Genomic DNA, 16469 nt, shown 5'->3' on the forward strand with positions numbered 1-16469 from the left:
TGGTGTTCTCCAGGGTTCGGTGCTGTGACTACTGCTTTCCTTGATATATATTTATGACTTGAACTTGGGTGTACAGGGCACAATTTCTAAATTTGCAGAGGACACCAAACTTGGAAGGGTTATGAACAGTGAGGAGGATAGTGATAGAATTGAAGAGAATATATACAGACTGGTTGCATGGGCGGACACATGGCAAATGTAATTTAACGAAGAAAAATGCGAATTGATGCATTTTGGTAGGAAGAACGAGGAGAGGCAATATAAACAAGAAGGCACAATTCTAACAGTGATACAGGAACAGAGGGATCTGGGGGTATATGTGCACATGTCATTGAAAGTGGCAGGGCAGGTTGAGAAAGCAGTTAAAAAGCATACGGGATCCCGGGCTTTATAAATAGAGGCATAGAGTACAAAACTATGCAAGTCATGATGAACCTTTAGAAAACACTGGTTCAGCCACAACTGGAGTATTATGTCCACTTCTGGGCGTCGCACTTTAGGAAGGATATGAAGGCGTTAAAGAGGGTGCAGAATAGGTAAACTAGAATGATTCCAGGGATGAGAGACTTTAGTTACGTGGATAGACTGGAGAAGCTGGAGATTTGATAGAGATTTTCAAAACCATGAAGGGTTTAGACAGAGTATGTAGAGAGAAATCGTTCCCATTTGCAGAAGGGTGAAGGACCAGAGGACATAGATTTAAGGTGATTGGCAAAAGCACCAAAGATGACATCAGGAAAAACGATGGGGCGGTGGAGTGGGACTAGCTGGATTGCTCTTGCATAGAGCTGGTGTGGTCTCGATGGGCCGAATGACCTCCTTCCATGCTGGAATGTTTCTCCGATTCAAGTCGAGTGCTCGCTGAGCATGTGAAAAATCGCAGGATCGATTCTTGCATTCTCCACTCACCTTTTGACTTGGGTCAATTGTCCAGAAACAAAAGTGGTGTCAGTTTTCAGCGAGCCCATGGTCCGTGCACTTCTTAAGCTTCACTGCGTGCTACGGTACAGAGAGGTCAAGGGGCAGCAAATCTTTTTATATGCTGCAGGAAGCAAAAATTCTCGATTTTGGTCTTGAGCAAAGATGGAAAAAAAAGTTAAAGATGCCTTCTCTGAGGATTGAACTCAGGACCTTAAGATTATGAGAGTGACGCGCTACCTACTGCGCTAAGAAGACACTTGATGTATAAAACTCCAGGCAGCTCTATCAAGTAGGACAGTTTGCAAGGTGTAAAATCATAAACTCATCGGCAGTTTGCAAAAACTCTCCATCCAGGTGGAAATCGAACCAACAATCTTCTGAATTTTGGTCAGACACGTTCTCCATTGCTCGACTGGCCAAAGGTGTGTCGAGTAAGTCGGAGCTCACACGCTCACAGCGCTGCGATATGAGCAGGTACCGAGTCAGTCTCGGTCATGCCCACGCGACTCCACGAGTCGGGGAGTGTCAAAAGGCGCACGGTGAACAATCACCAAAGAGAGGGACCTTTGCTGTTTCCCATCGATAGCTCAGCTGGTAGCGTGGAAAACTTGTAGAGATTAAAACTTGAAAGCAAAATCACTCTTAAATTGTTAGTTTAATTCTGGCTCAAAATAACGAACGTGCTTTCTGAGTAAACGGTATTGAGCTCAAGGCCGGTTTCTTAACTTTACAGACTGCTCACTGCTTAAAATGTTGGCGCTTTTCCTTTCTCAAACCTTAACGCTGTTTTGCTCGAGCATTTGCCTCTGCTCACCAGCAGGGAGCGCGTTTGAGCAACAACACGTCAAACCGGACTCACTTTCAGGCAAAAAAGACTTCTGTCAGTCTTTCGGACAGGTCTCTCGCTGCTCAAAGGAGTGCCGTTGAGCAGCAATTTTTTTTTAAATATTCGAAATATACTTTATTTCATAAATTTAATGATACATACAGTTCAGGGTTGAAGTTCGCAATTTCAATTCAAAACAATACAAAACATATCGCACACACGATGATCCCATTATTTCAATACAATACACAGTACATGTCTTAGAATACATTCTGTATAATAAAAGGTGGGATGGCTTTACACGGTGCTCTTTCCCCGTAGGGCCCTTTCGTAGGCCGCAACGCGCCTCAGTGCGTCCCGCAGCACGTTCTCCTGGACCTTGGAGTGTGCCAGTCGGCAACACTCGGTCGTGGACAGCTCCTTCAGCTGGAATTCCAGCAGGTTTCGGGCGGACCAAAGGGCCTCCTTCACCGAGTTGATGGTCTTCCAGCAGCAGCTGACATCTGTCTCGGTGTGCCTCCCAGAGAACAGTCCATAGAGCACAGCGTCCTGTGTTACCAAGGTGTTGGGGATCAGCCGGGACACACAGCAACGCATCTCTCTCCAAATTTTCTGCATAAAGGTCCAGTCCACCAGGAGACGGACGACGGTCTCAGTCCCGTTGCAGCCTTGAAGGCAGCTTGAGGTGGTGCTGAGGTACCGTACATGTTGGATGGACTGCAGGGGAAGGGCCCTTCTCACCACCATCCAGCCCACATCCTGGTGCCTGTTGGTCAGTTCTGGCGACGAGACGTTCTGCCAGATGGGAACTGACCGATCGGATCCACCCTCTCCTTTTCCTGCAGGACCCCCAGAACGTTCCACTGTCTCACGGCCTTGTGGTCGAAGTGGTTCTTCCTCAGGAACCACTCCACCTGGGACAGTGATGGGGGACGATCCAGCTGGACGGGACGTCCTGCGTCTGTTCGGCCACCATGACTAGACCCAGTTTTCTCAGTGTATTGGACAGGTAGAAACTCAGCACGTAGAGACATTTGGTCTTTTTGTACCGGGTCTCTACACACATCCTGAGGCCGCCAAATGCAAAGTTGGCCATCAGGATCAGGGCAGCATTAGGGACGCTTCTGCCGCCTTTGCTTGGGGACTTGTACATGGTGTCCCTGTGGACACATTCTACCTTGGACCTCCAGACGAAGTGAAAGATAGCTCGGGTGACTGTTGCGAAGGAACTGTGGGGAATGGGCCAGACGCTGGCCACGTAGAGCAACACCGCGAGTACTTCACACTTCATCATCAGGTGCCTGTTGGTTATGGAGAGAGAGCGTCCCACCAACATACCAAGCTTCTGTTTGGCTATGGCGACCCGCTCCTCCCATTTCTTGATGGAGGCTTGGGGCCCCCCGAACCCGATCCCCAACATCATCAGGTAGCCGGACCTGACCGTTAAAGGGACAAAGGATCGGGTCTCCCACCTGCCATAGAATATGTCCTCACTCTTACTGCGGTTCACTGTGGCCCCCTCGAGGCCAGCTCGAAACGTTCGCAGATGCACATCAGTCTGTGGACCGACTGCTGATTGGAGCAAAAGACGGTGACGTCATCCATGTACACGGTGGCCCAATCCCGAGAATCTGCACTGCATGGGATCGTCAACCCCTGATACCTGTGTCCTTCCTGATGGACGGGGTAAATGAACAAGACCACGGAGAGTCGACAGCCCGGCCTGACCCAAGAGCTGATTGGAAAACTCTCTGACTCCCGCCCATTGATTGAGAATGCTCTATGGATGTCCGCGTAGAAGCAGTCGGATCCAATCGCGGATTCCCTCCCCAAGCCCTGTTTTGAAGACCACGTCCATCATGTACGTGTGGAATATCCTGTCAAAGGCCTTCTCCGTGTACAGGCTGATGAGGCAGATGTTCACCGCCTTTCTTGCACGTAGGCGATCGTATACCTGGGCAGCTCAAGGCTATCTGAACTCTTCCTGCCGGGTACAGTGCAGGTCTGATCCGGGTGGATCACCCGCTCCAGAGCAGACTTGAGCCTGTTGGCGATGACCTTGGACAGAATCTTGCATTCGGCATTTAGCAAGGAAATGGGTCGCCAATTTCTTATTTCTTCCCTCTCCCCCTTCTGCTTGTAGATGAGGGTGATGATGCCTTTCGTCATGGACTCTGAAATGCTGCCTGCCAGAAGCAAACTCCCCTACACATCCAGTAGGCCTGGGCCTATCCAGTCCCACAGAGCCGAGTACAACTCAACCGGTAAAACATCATTCCCCGGATTTCTACTATTCTCGAAGGACCGGACGGCCTTTGTCAGCTTTACCAAGGTCAGTGGGCGATCCAGGCTCTGTCAATCGCTGTCCTCTTAGACCTCCGTAATAGAGGACAGGAAGGGTTGGGAGGCCGTGCTGTCTCTGGGCTTTGCGTCATACAGCCCGGCATAAAACGACTTGCTGATCCTCAGTATGTCGGTCTGTGAAGACGTCACCGAGCCCTCTTCCTCCTTCAGGCTGCTGATCACCAGAGGTCTCTCTGTGCAGCTTCTGGAAGAAGAACCGCGAACACTTCTGGTCCTGCCCCACGGAGCGGACTCTGGACCGAAAGGTGATCTTCGAGGCCTCGGAGGCGAAGAGTGAGACTTTCTGGCCCTTCACCTCCCTGAGTTCCTCCCCGACATCCATCCCCATCGACTGCAGCTGGAGCAGATCCTGCACGCTTTAATGGAACTGGGACAATTTCCTCTGTCTCTCTCTTGCCCCTTGAACTGGACGGGTCAAACCGTGAGATCAGAGGCTGAGGCTCTTTAACTGGATGGGTCACAACGTGAGATCTCAGGGTGAGGCCGCTTTAACTGGACAGGTCACACCGTGAGAGCTCACGGTGAGATAACTTGAACTGGATGGGTCAAACCGTGAGATCTCAGGGTGAGACCCTTTTAACTGGACGGGTCACACCATAAGATCTCAGGGTGAGACACCTTTAACTGGACGGTCAAACCGTGAGATCTCAGGGTGAGACCCCTTTAACTGGACGGGTCACACCGTGAGATCACACGGTGAGACTGCTTTAACTGGACGGGTCAAACCGTGAGACCTCAGGGTGAGGCCGCGTTAACTGGACGGGTCTCACCGTGAGATCACAGGGTGAAGTCCCTTTAACTGGACGGATCACACCGTAAGATCACAGGGTGAGGCCCCTTTAACTGGACGGGTCACACGGTGAGATCACAGGGTGAGGCCCCTTTTACTGGACGGGTGACACCGTGAGATCTCAGGGAAAGGCTCTGTGATTCCAGGTGGTATTTCCTGGCTCGGCTAATTTAAATATGTGAGGCGATGAGAGTGTTGGAGAAATGAAGGCTTGAGATGGCAGAAGCACAGGGTCTCAGCAGCAGTGGGACCAGGACTGTACTTTGTAACTGGTGCAGAGAAACAGCAGTGGGAACGGAAATCACAAAATCACAAGAGACTTAGAGGTCCATGTATATTCATCATTAAAATGTCATGGACAGGTACAGAAAATAATCATAAAAGTCTCATGAATGCTGGCCTTTATATCTAGAAGACCAGAATACAATGGGGTAGAAGTTATGCTACAACTATACAAAGCCCTGGTTAGACCACACTGAGAGTAGAGTGTTCAGTTGTGGGTACCACACCTTCGGAAGGACATATTGGTCTTGGGAGTGCAGCGCAGATTTACGAGAATGTTACCTGGACACTGAGGAGGAAATTTGGATAGGACCTGTTTTTGGGCGGGAGGAGCACGATCCGCTGTTACCCCGTGCCCAATGGTCCCTGCGCAGGCAGGACGAGATTTTCGTCAGGCCTGAGGACTCACCTGCAATCTGCGTTGGAGATCAGCGTTGAACGAGGATTGCATGAAATTCGCACTTTCCACCAGCAGGGGGAAGCTCCAATCTCTAAAAGGCAGGCTGTCTGTTAGAAATCTATCAATGGGAGCTGGTACCTGTTATTTGCTGAATATAACAGCCTGCTGTCTGCAAGGAGTATGAACGGAGATGAGACATCGCACACATATACCACGGATGCAGGTCCCATCCCTATTTTGACATACTGATGAGTTAATTTAAAATATCGAATAAAGGTTGCACACCAGTCAATCCCACATCCTCCAATCTGCATGCCAGAACTCACCAATCTGCCGGTCTGAGAACACGGGCACCAAGGTTCTCTGCTGAATCTCTTGGTGCAAGAGGTGGACTGAAGGAGGGACATCCTATATCCACGGTGGGCAAGAGGTCCTCCAGACATACACCCAAAAAGGAGTGGGAGGCAGTAGGGGATGAGGTCAATGCCAGGTGCACAGTATCATGAACATGGATGCAGTACAGGAAGAAGTTCAATGCTTTGACATGAGTGGTCAAGATGAGCGAGGTCAACTTTCAAGTTGGGCCTCCTACCAACTACACCACTAGCCGCACCCATTGCTCCACGCACGACACACCCCATCACCCATATACCAACACACTCTTTCCATCAGTACTCAACCCTCTCGCCCTAACACATTACCAACATTGCAAGCCGCTCAGCCACAACTCACAGGCCACACACACTGGCAGCTATTCACCATCATAGGAACATCACCAGACACACATCCCGCTTTCTTGCAGGAGAAGCTGGCACATATCAGGAGGCAGCAAGTGGCGGTGGCATTTTGCCCCTCGAGCCTTTTTCATCATTCGATCAGTTCAGTGTGGACCTGTGACCTAACTCCATTTACCCGCCTTAGCCCCATATCCCTTCATACCATTGGTTCACAGAAATCTATCAATCTCTGATTTAGAATTCTTGATTGAGCTAACATCAACTGCCGTTTTACAGAAGACCGTTCCAAACTTTTCCCACACTTTGTGCGTCGAAGCATTTCCTAACTTCACTCCTGCACGTCCTGGCTCTGAATGTTAGGCCAAGTCCCCGCGTCCTAGCTGAGGTATTAAATGAGTACTTTGCATCTGTCGTTACCAAGGAAGAAGAAAACTCACAGAAAAAAAGGAGGTCGTTGAGATATTGGATAGACTAAAAATTGAAAGAGGAAGTACTGGAAAGGCTGGCTGTACTTCAATAAATGAGTCACCCGGTCCGGCTGGGATGCATCCTCGATTGCTGAGGGAAGTAAGGGTGGAAATTGCAGAGGTTCTGGCCATAATCTTCCAATCATCCTTAGATATGGGGGTAGTGCCCGAGGGCCGGAGAATTGCAAATGTTACACCCTTGTTCAAAAAAGGGTGTAAGGATAAACCCGGCAACTGCAGGCCAGTCGTTTAACCTCGGTGGTGGGGAAGCTTTTAGAAACGATAATATGGGACAAAATTAATTGTCACTTGGACAAGTGTGGATTAATAAAGGAAAGCCAGCACGAATTTGTTTAAAGCAAATCGTGTTTAACTAACTTGAATGAGTTTTTTGATGAGGTAACAGAAGGTTGATGAGGGGATTGCATTTGATGTGTATATGGACTTTTAAAAGTTGTTTGATGAATTACCGCATAATAGGCTTGTCAGCAGAATTGAAGCCCATGGAATTAAAGGGGCAGTGGGAGCATGGATACGAAATTGGCTCAGTCACAGTAAACAGAGAGTAGTCGTGAACGAGTGTGTTTCTGACTGGAGGAAGTGTTCCCCAGGAGCCGGTGCTGGGACCACTGCTTTTCTTGATATATATTAACGACTTGGAATTGGGTGTACAGGGCACAATTTAAAAATTTGCAGATGGCTCAAAAATTGGCAGTGTAGTGAACAGTGAGGAGAATAGTGATAGATTTCAAGAGGAGATAGGTAGGCTGGTAGAATGAGCGGACACATGACAGATGAAATTACCGCAGAGATGTGCGAAGTGACACATTTTGGCAGGAAGAGGAGAAGCAATATAAACTAAATGGTACAATTCTAAAGGGGATGCAGGAACACAGAGACCTCGGGCTATATGTGCACAATTATTTGAAGGCGGCAGGATAGTTTGAGAAATCGGTTAAAAAAACATGTGGCGTCTAGGGCTTTATAAATGCAGACATGGAGTACAAAAGCAAGGAAGTTATGTGGAACCTTTATAAAACACTGGTTCGACCACAACTGGGGTATTGTGTCCAATTCTGGGCACCACACTTTAGGAAGGAAGTGAAGAAGATAGAGAGGGTGCCGACAAGATTTACTAGAATGTTCCCAGGGATGAGGGACTTCAGTTCCGTGGAGAGTCTGAAGAAGCTGAGATTGTTCTCCTTCGAGCAGAGAAGGTTAAGAGGTGATTTGATAGAAGCGTTCAAAATCATTTCAGGTGATTAGCAAAATAACAAAAGGCGACATGAGGAAAAATCATTTTAATGCAGCGAATTGTTATGATCTGGAATGCGCTGCCTGAAAGGGTGGTGGAAGCAGATTCAATCATGGCCTTCAAAAAGGAATTGGATAAATGCTTCAAGTGAAAAACGTTGCAGGGCTACAGGGTAGAGCGGGAGATTGGGTCTAACGGATTGCTCTAACAAAGAGCCGGCACGGGATCGATAGGCCAAATAGCCTCCTCCTGTGCTGTAACAAATGTATGATTCTCTGATTTTGAAGTGTAGTCATTGTGGTAATGTTGGAAATGCTGCAGCCAATTTGTACACAGCAAGATCCCAAATACTGCAATGAGATGAATGACCAGAAAATCGGTTTTAGTGATGTTGGTTGAGGGATAAATATTGACCAGGACACCGGGTAGAACTCGCCTGCAACTTTTAGAATCGTGCCGTGGGATCTTTTTCATCTACCTGGGAAGAAAGATGGGGCTTCAGTTTAACGTCTCGTCTGCAAGGCGGCATCCACAACAGTGCAGCACTTCCTCAATACTATCCCTTCGACAGTACAGCGCTCCTTCACGACTGACCCTCCGACAGTGCAGCACTTCCTCAATACGACCCCTTCGACAGTACAGCGCTCCTTCACTACTGACCCTCCGACAGTGCAGCACTTCCTCAATACTACCCCTTCGAAAGTACAGTGCTCCTTCACTACTGACCCTCCGACAGTGCAGAACTTCCTCAATACTACCCCTTCGACAGTACAGCGCTCCTTCACTACTGACCTTGCGACAGTGCAGAACTACCTCGATACTGTCCATTCGACAGTACAGCGCTCCCTCCGTACTGATCCTCCGACCGTACAGTGCTCCCTCACTACTGACCCTCTGACAGTGTTGCATTCCTGCAGTACTGACCCTCTGACAGTGCAGCAGTGCGTCCATACAGCCCCTCCGACAATGCATCCCTCCCTCAGTATTGACCCTGCGACACTGCAATAATCCCTCAGTACTGACCCTCCGACAGTTCTGCACTACCTCAGTATCGCCCCCCTGACAGTGCAGCGCTGCCTCAGAATGGCACTGTTGTGTCTGCCCGGATTGTGTGTTCATGTCTCAGGAGTTGGATTTTAATTCACAACCTTCTAACTCAGAGGCGAGACTGCTACCACTGATCCACGTCTGACACCTGAAAGGGGGAGAGAGAGATGGAGCGACTTAGGTTGGGCTTTCTGGAACGTTGAGATGGCTTAAGGCACGGCTGTCAAAAATATGGCAAATGGACTGCGGATGCACAAGCGGCCAGAGGTGGAGGAGCAGAGTGTTTGGGAGGGGGTATCGGAATGGAGGAGGTGACAGAGACAGGGAGTGGTGAGGCTCTGATGGATTTGAATGGAAGAAATAATAAAAATAAGCGACAGGCTTTGGAGACTAGAATCCAACGCAGGTCAGTAAGGGCTTTGGTGATTGGTGAGCAACTCACCAATCAAAAAGCCAGCGGTGGGGATGGAATCTGTGGCAAGGATGTGAAGATTTTGGGGCCAAAGATCATGACTTCCCAATTTTTAACTGGAGGAAATTGTGTCTCATCTCAATCAGGTTGTGGGTCTGACAACACAAAGACATTGGAAGGGTCAAGGGAGGCGGTGGTTTTGTCAACGTCCATCTGAAAGCTGCTCCATGTCTGTGGACTGTGTCACCAAAGGGCAGCATGTAGATGATGAAGAGGAGGGAGCCAAGGATTGGGAAGAGAAGCTTCTCCTGAATATGATCAGATAGGTGAGTGGAACCAATTGAGGGTAGTCCCAGCAAAAGAGGCCAGTGTCCGGAGAATGAGGAGATAACTGGATGGGTTGTCTGTCGGTAAGGCGGGGTGGGCCATGGAGGGATCTAATCCCAGGAATGAGAATTTTAAATTTAAGGGATATGGAACTGGGAGTCGGTGAGGGTCAGGGATGCCGAGCAGGACAAGGTGCTGGTTGGACACGGATTACACAGTTTTGGATGAGCTCACGTTTATGGAAGGTGGAGGTTGGGTGGCCGGCCAGGAGTGCCGGAGGAATGAAGTCTGTTGGGGGTGGGGGGGGGGAACAGAGGCATTAATGAGGGTTTCAATGGCAATGGGCTGAGGAAGGAATAGAGGCGGGTGAGGAAATCACGGGGCCTTTGTGAAGGAGGTCAAATCGGGTCATGAGCTGATCTCGGTGTTGCACGGGGACAACTTTAATGGAGCTGTTAACCAATGCAGAATAAACGAGTAAACATCTGCAGTAAAATAGCGGAGAGGAATGTCAATTGGATACGTTCAGTGTCCGTCCCCGAATATCACCCACTGTCATTTCTGTAAGAGACTCACAATTCATATTCGAACTGGGAAACTGCAGGAACAGAGTGAAACGGGTCTGTTTGTGTCCCTGGATTCGGTGTACACTGCGGAGAAATCGGTCTAATTTATCACTGAATCTCCAGGAGTGAACATGGTCAATACAATTATATAAAAACTGTAAATGGAGCTGCTCAATATTGTTGGATCAGTCCTGTATGAGATCAGATTTAAACTTTATTCCTGAGAGAGATCTGATTAAGTTAACAACCTGGGCTTTGAGATGTTTGTGTTTTATTCACCACATTATTTACATCGGAGTCAAAGCTGCTGATACAATGTGTTTGTTAAACTGACTGTTACTAACAGCAATGGTCAGGGGTAAAACCGTGTCAGTGGAGACTTATCCCCTGTATAAATCAGGACTTGCTGGAATGGATCAGCTCAGAGTGCCTGCTGGAGCTGTGGTTTCCAGGGTAACAGAAGTCACTGCTTCTCACAGAAATGGGATATCCAGTAATCCATCAGATAGAAGACATTTATTTTCCTGTTCTTGCAGCCATTGGAGTTCCGGGTGAGCCGTTATCTCAGCTGTTAATGGTGTAAATCGGTGTTAACTCTGCTGCTGTACTTGGCAAATTGTATTTTGTCCCTACATATTTTACACAGTCACTTGTTCTGTTCTATTGGTTGAATGATGGAATGTGTTCAGTCTCTGCTCTTTCGGTATTGAGGCGCTGCATTATATCTGTCATGAATTTGCCTATCCAACCCTGGAATTGTTACTGGATTATTCTCTGTACTGAATGTATTGGGATAAGAGTAGGTGTCAGACCATCAGGAGCTGATAACAGTTTTTGTTGTGGAACTAACCTGTCCTGGAATATGTTTTCATCAGTGAGTTTTCAGTGATTGATAATGAGACAGCTCACGGTCTCAGTGTTACAAGGAGGCAGTGGAATGTCCTCCCTCCCCAATAACATGCTTCAGTTTAACTGGGATTTCAATGTATTTATTGGTGATCGCTGTTATGAAATATTATTTCATTATGTGTGTATCTGACGCCGCTTCAGATGGCTGGTTACTGAACTGAGTTTGCTGCTGACTCTTTCACATCTCCTTCTCTGCTTCACTGTGGATGAATTCACTGACTGTCACTGGACTTCACTGTAAAATGAAATGTTTTTATGTTTTGTGGTCTCAATTTGCACTGTCCCTGTTGGAATCAGCAGCCCTTCTCTGTACCTGTAGGTTATAAGTATGATGTTGGGGTTTTGGAAATTGAACAATCCCGCCATCTATCCCTATACCCTATAATTACTGGAGAATGAATCTCAATTATTGTGAGATCTGCCTGGCAAAGGGATTCGATTCTGTTTATTCCGTGATTTGTAGATGAAGTGAACAGTGTCGGTGAACAGGTGGAGAATCGGATGATCTGTAGAAATATTAAACTATTCCACAGAGGCTTCACTATTTAACAAACTAACATTGAGAATAGGATCGGTGAAACATGGGGCTGGTGAACAGAATGCAGGCACAGGATGATAGGATTTCATCGAAGATAAAAATGGACTTGAGAAAGACAGTAGACTGAGTGATAGAGAGGGCGACTGAGAGGGAAAGCGAGAGGCTGTGGTGTGAATAATTCATCAGAATGAGCTGCTGAAACTTCCAGTACAATTAAACAGAGAAAATGTGATTTGAAGGTGTTATTATGATGTGGTCAGATTGGGTGAGTTTTTATTGTGGAACTCGCTCCTCATGTTTATATCCCTGTCAGGTCCTCAGTCTGTTTTTTTGAATGTTCCTTGTTTTCCAACTTAACACTAAATATAATTAAAATTTGCTGAAAAAAATATGATCAGAAATGTCTTGATCGTAATGAATTGTTCGGATACAGTACGTTAAAGTTAGGTGAATTCAATAAACAACGAGGTTGATTTAATTAATACTTTTAAATTTAATTTCAAGTGAATTACAAAGTAAATTTATTGTACACATTTTATAACTACCCATGTTCCCTGACATCAATAACCACAGAAATGAACTGTAGAATGTAATAGTTGGATTGTTTTAGTGGGACCTTTAGATTAGATTTCCTCTCACACTCTGCTGCAGTCTCTCCCTGTGAATCCCAGCCTCTCCTCCCACTGCATTGAATCCTCTGTCTCCTCATCCGTTGCTTCAATTTGTCCACTTTCCCAAATCTTCTGCTCCTGACTCCCCTCCAGCTCCTCCATGTCCTTTTCCTTGTCTCCCTCCCAATCTCACTCACTGGCTCGGTCTCCAGCTGACTTTCCCGTTTCGTGCCAGCCCCTGTCGGCTCTCTTAACCCAGAAAAATAAACCAACTGCCCCTCCCCCTGTCCCCTCACATTCCCGACCCTTCCCCCTTTTTCTGGTCATTCTGGAGCCCAAATCCGGCTTTAATCCGCTGTGTTCCCGGTGTGTAAAACCCCTTCTCCCTTCCCCACCGGCACTGCGCCCTCACTCAGCCCTTCCAGTGGATCCGGTGTTCACTTTATTCGCTTTCTGTATCCATCTCCCAATTCATTATTCATCATTGTGTTTAAAAACATCTCTCTGCCCGAAAGTGCTGCCCTGGTCAATCAATCACTTTCCACCATTCGATGCAACAACGAAACTGGAAATTTCACCCCAGATCCTCTCAATCTGCTGCTTTGGCACCAGGTCTGATCAGTAATTTCTCTGATTCATTTTCTCTCTCTTACAGTTAACTTGGTGGCGATTGTGATCCTGTCCCGAGGAAAGTGCGGTCTCTCCAAATGTATCAGTGTCTACCTGGTGGGAATGGCAGTGGCCGATCTCCTGGTCGTTATCGCTGATCCAATATTGACGGTGATTAATGAGATATATCTCCCACTGTCATTCCTGGACATTACTCCCGTGTGTAGTTTTATTATCTTTTTGAGTAATGCAGCCACGGTTGTTTCTGTTTGGTTCACAGTCGCTTTCACCTTTGATCGATTTGTGGCCATTTGTTGTGAGAAGCTGAAAACTAGATATTGCACCGAGAGAACGGCGGCTGTGGTTCTGGGAACAGTGAGTGTGCTGGGCTGTTTCGAGAGTCTCCCCTGGTATTTTACATATGAACCTTACGATATAATTGATAATGTTCCCTGGTTTTGTGAGACTAAACCGAGTTTCCGTACTTCCCCCGCATGGGCCGCATTTGACATGTTTCACCTCATTTTAACCCCTTGTGTCCCGTTCTGTCTGATTTTGCTGTTTAATGTTCTGACGGTCAGGCGTATTTTAATGTCCAGTCGAGTCCGCAGGGGACTCCGGGGCCTCAGCAATGGAGAGAATCAGAGTGATCCAGAGATGGAGAACCGAAAGAAATCCATCATTTTACTCTTCAGTATATCGGGCAGTTTTATACTGTTGTGGCTGACATGGGTTGTCTTTTACATTTATGTGCGATTTGCAGACATTCAGGATTATTACTCCGCCTCTGACCCTGTTTATCTCACAGAACGCACAGCAAAGATGCTGCAGCTTCTCAGTTCCTGCACAAACACGTGTATTTATGTCCTGACCCAGACTAAATTCAGAGAGGAGCTGAAGAACGCGGTGAAATACCCACTCAATCTAATTGTTAAATTAGTGAAATCATAGAAAGAGCTGAAGGGTTTCAAGCACTAGAAATAAATCCCATTTCATACTCCATCCCTACACTTCCCGGGGGATGGAAAGTACATTTTATATTAGCAGCACAGAATCCTGAAATGATCTTAAATCTGATTCTGATATATTTTATTGATAATATTTCCCATTGTGGCAGGATTTACTGCGCAGACGACATGTGAATTTTTGATCGAAATGGCGGCACTAAAGAGCTCCGCTGGACATCAACCAATTGGCCACCGGGCAAATTTTGAAAAGCTGGTAATAAAAGTAGTTGCTTTGAGCTTGATCAGAATGGAGGCAGTCCTCATAAATGGAAAAGGGGAGAGCGAGGGAGGGTGAGGGAGAGAGGAAGAGAGATGATGATAGAGAGTCAGAGAAAGAGGGTGAAGGAGACAGAGATAGGGGGAGAGGAAGAGAGGGAGAGGGAGAGCGAGACAGGGGAGGGAGAGAGAGAGAGAGAGCGAGCGGGATAAAGAAACAGAGAGAAGGGGAAAAAGAGAGAGAGATTTAGACAGATGGGGAGAGTACACATGGAAAAAAGAAATATATAAAGATTAAAAAAGCGCAGAAAATTTCAGACAGATTCACGTGAAAGCGAGGGTGTGTATGTGTGCGTGTTTGTGTGTGTGTGAGAGAGAGAGACAGAGAGAGAGAAACAAAGAGGGAGAAAGACAGAGCTACTCGGAGAAGGAGAGAAATAACGACAGTTTGTAAGAAAGGAGAGAAAAACAAAGAGAGAAAGAAAGAGTGAAAGAAATCATCTATATATATATAGTGAGCGAGCAGACATGGACGGAACGACAGAGAGACACTGACAAAAAGTTACAAACGATGGAAGTAAAAGTGGAAAGAACAAGATAGAAAAACACACAGAAAATAAATAGAGACAAACGACATAAACAGAGAACAGATACAATGAAAGACGGACAAACACATAAAGAGATAGGAGGATAGAGAGAGGAGTGAGAATAGAACACAGAAAGCATTAAATAACCAAACAAACGGTGTCATCAGCCTGGAGTGTGTGAGAGTGCTGACCAGCAGAACAGCAGCAGATGAAGCAGGCCAGACAGTTCATGTTTGTTCTGTGGTAACACTCTTGTGGATTTAATTTTGACATTTATAAGGGTGATGCCTGGAGGCTGCACAATAAAGTCACTCAGCCTTGTGTACATGACCCTGACCATTACTTACTGCAGGAGTTTCCCAGCAGCTCTGTGTAGTTAACATTCAACCGATAAACGAAAGCCTGAGGAAAAGGACTGTTAAAAGGTGGAAGGGTTGTTAAAATGATTGATAATGACACATTGTAAAAGATCACACAGCAGAGGATAGATCACCATAGCAAAAAGAACGATTCCAGGAGGGCTAGAGGTGGTTTGAAAATCTGCCGAATTAACTTGGTTACGTTGTGGACACTGAGAGAAAACAAGTGAAGTGTCAATCAATCGTGGGTTGTATTTGTAGGAACCTTTTTTTGATAAGCCATCGTCCCAGAGATGTGATTCTCTGTTGAAAAGGTCATTAAAAGCTGGGCAGAAGTTGAGTGGGGAGAGACACAGATCCACCACTCGGGCTCCAACCTCACCTTTCGCTTCCTGTCAGCACCACCTCACCTCGAATTTTCCTGACTGCTCGCTACCTCCCAGCTTGATGCCTCGATGCTGGTTTACCGATTGCCTGTGAATCAAATGACCTGGATACAAGAGAAAGCCACGCTACACGACAACATTGTCCATCAAAATACCTGGAGACTTGCCCCAAGTTTGAGCCAACCACGAGGATATAAATTTCGTTACGGACTTAGCCTAAGATCGACATTGGATTTCCAAACGGTTACGTATTTTGGGAATTCAGAAGGTGTTGTTTTATTGTTGTTAAAGCAATTTTAATCGGGCATAAACCCAAGATGTTGTTTAAATTCGAATCTCAATTTTTCTAGTTTATTAATATTAATAAATTATTGTTTTCTTCACAAAGCCATGGTTTGTGCCTGAAGTTTCTTTAGGATAAAGAGCCCGTTATTTTAATATAAAACTAAACCTTGTGGAGATAAACAGTCATTGCCCCAAATTAAAGTGTAAAATCACTTTGTACCTTTGTGCTCCTCCATCTGTACCATGTGTAACTTTCCCAGTGAGCTGCTGGATTCTGTAATAAATCACAATGTACTCTTACCCCTTCTGCTGTGTTACTAAACTGCTCTGTTACTGTTACAAATACTGTTCTTGTTTCAGATTAAAGAAAAAATATGAATAATGGAGAAATTATCCAAATCCCAGATCAGAACTACACTCAGATTGAGTCCAATTTTTTACTGATTTATTTGGTAGAAACTAGAATTGCAAACTCTATTCAAAATGGCTCATTTGACCTTTCCTCCGAATGTCTGGTCTCTCCTTCTCTTTAAGAATTAAGGCCAAATAACCAAATGTTAATCCATTT

General features: G+C 46.4%; 1 non-coding gene across 1 annotated transcript; it reads right to left on the bottom strand.

Moving 5' to 3' along the window:
* Window positions 1-1103: 1103 nt before the first annotated feature.
* Window positions 1104-1176, bottom strand: trnam-cau (transfer RNA methionine (anticodon CAU)). The gene has a single exon. It is a non-coding gene; the product is annotated as a tRNA-Met (tRNA).
* Between the last annotated feature and the right edge of the window lie 15293 nt (window positions 1177-16469).

Source organism: Heptranchias perlo, unplaced genomic scaffold, assembly GCF_035084215.1.
Source record: "Heptranchias perlo isolate sHepPer1 unplaced genomic scaffold, sHepPer1.hap1 HAP1_SCAFFOLD_62, whole genome shotgun sequence".
NCBI classification, from domain to species: Eukaryota; Metazoa; Chordata; class Chondrichthyes; order Hexanchiformes; family Hexanchidae; genus Heptranchias; species Heptranchias perlo.